This window comes from Galeopterus variegatus, unplaced genomic scaffold (assembly GCF_000696425.1).
Source record: "Galeopterus variegatus unplaced genomic scaffold, G_variegatus-3.0.2 Scaffold949, whole genome shotgun sequence".
NCBI classification, from domain to species: domain Eukaryota; kingdom Metazoa; phylum Chordata; class Mammalia; order Dermoptera; family Cynocephalidae; genus Galeopterus; species Galeopterus variegatus.
In genome coordinates, this window is record NW_007727060.1 from 173,248 (window position 1) to 175,232 (window position 1,985).

A 1,985-nucleotide genomic window follows, 5' to 3' on the forward strand; every position below is an offset into this window, starting at 1 on the left:
TCTTTGTGATCAGAGCTTCAGCATCTTCATTCCTCAGTTGTAACTCGGCTTCTTGAGATGCGAGTCTGGCTTTTAGATCTCCCACCTAAAGGAAAAGTCAGCATTCTGAAGCAACTTGCATCAAGAACATCAAATAGCAGAAATTCTGTATTTTTTAAGATAAATTCAGGGATCCCTATGCTTTTCTGGTCCTTGGCAGCTCAGGCTCACAGCAGTAGAGGCCACAGGAAGACATGCTTCATGACAGGGTGGAAGATCTCACCCATGCTCTCCAACAGAAAGTTGTTGGAGACTTCAGATAAGTTGAAGACATGAACACTCCTAATCTGTCTGAAGATTCATTGATTGCATATTGAAACGCTCACTGACAGGTCTTACCTCTTCCCACAAAATATAAAATGGCCCTCTTGATTTTTTCCCACCTCATATGACGTTTAATTTATGATCATGCAGGTAATCCAACATTCAACTTAATACCTACTAGACAGGCAAACTACGTGTGCTTTGTTGGGTATCAGTAAGGTGTGGCTGGAAGCCCAGTGAGGGTGATACATTTCTCCCATTGGCCCCCTACTAAATAACCTCACTAAGCTCTTGTGGAAATCAGTCTTTCTGAGCCACCAGCAGATTCTCTGCTAAAAAGAATGATTCTTCCCATTTTTTAATTGGGATTTTCATTGGGTTCAGAAGGTTCCTAAGTTTGATGATCACATAAATAAAAGCAGAAATAAAGTTCTAGGAAGAACTCAGTTCTCAGGAATTTATGAAAGCAGCTTTATACATCATGGTACTCAACTCTCCATTCCGTTTATATTCCTAAAGTGTAAATATTACTAATTTTAAAAATCATAAAAGCAAAGAACAATCATAACCATTTATTTTGACTCAATTGCCAAAGACACTTCAGTGATTTCACCTTGTGGAACAACATCCCACTACTATATCCAAGTAATCTCGTAATCCCCATCCCAGCACAGTTTATTCACACTCTACCTGAAAAACCCGATTAGCACTATGACTGCTACTAGTACTATTAAAGTTGAAGGTAAGACTGATTTTTTATCCTCTCTGTAAATTCAGCGTAACCTTACACAGCAACATTTGCTTCTCTGTTCTTTTTAACTATGTGAAACTAGCCTTATGTTAGGCCAACAGTCAAAAGAATCATCCATTAGGAAAATGCAAATAAAATCACCATAACATCACCAACATATTTGGTGATAACATCAAATTCTGGCAAGGATGTTGAGAAATTAGATCTCCCATACACTGCTGGTGTAATGCATAATGTGACAGCCATTTTGGAAAATATCTGCCCATTTTTTAAATAAACATAAGCATGCAATTACCATATAATCCAGTAATTTCACTTTTGCTCATTTATTCCCAGGGAAATAAAGTGATGTTCACACAAAAGCATGTACATAGACGTTCATAAAAGCTTTATTTGTAATAGATAAAACCCAGAAATAACCCAAATGTCCTTCAATGGATGAATGGTTAAACTGTGGTACATTCATACTGTCAAATACTACTCGACAATAAAAAAGGAAGACTTGTTGATATACTCAGTAACTTACATGAATCTCAAGAGATTTATGCTGAGTGAAAAAAGCCAATACCCAAAGGTTACATATTGTATAAGTCCATTTATATAACATTTTTGAAATGACAAAATTATAGAAATGGAGAATAGATTAGTGGTGGCCAAGGATTAGGGACTGGAGTGGTGGGAGAGGTGGGTGTGGTTATAAAATGGCAACAGGTGGACTCTTCATGATGATGGGACCGTTCTCTGCTTTGACTGTGGTGGTGAGTGCCCAGACCTACACATATGATAAACTTGTACAGAACTAAACACATTCACACACACATGCATGCATGAGTACAAGTAAAACTGGAAATCTGAATAAGATCTGTGGATTATACCAACACTGCTTCCTGGTTTCGACATTGTCCTATAGTTAAGATGTTATCACTGGAAG

At 37.5% G+C, this 1,985-nt stretch overlaps 1 protein-coding gene across 1 annotated transcript in view; it reads right to left on the reverse strand.

Annotated features, from left to right (window-relative positions):
* DNAH11 (dynein, axonemal, heavy chain 11) overlaps nt 1-1,985 on the reverse strand; it is a 364,599-nt gene that overhangs the window by 124,382 nt on the left and 238,232 nt on the right. The window lies entirely within an intron of this gene.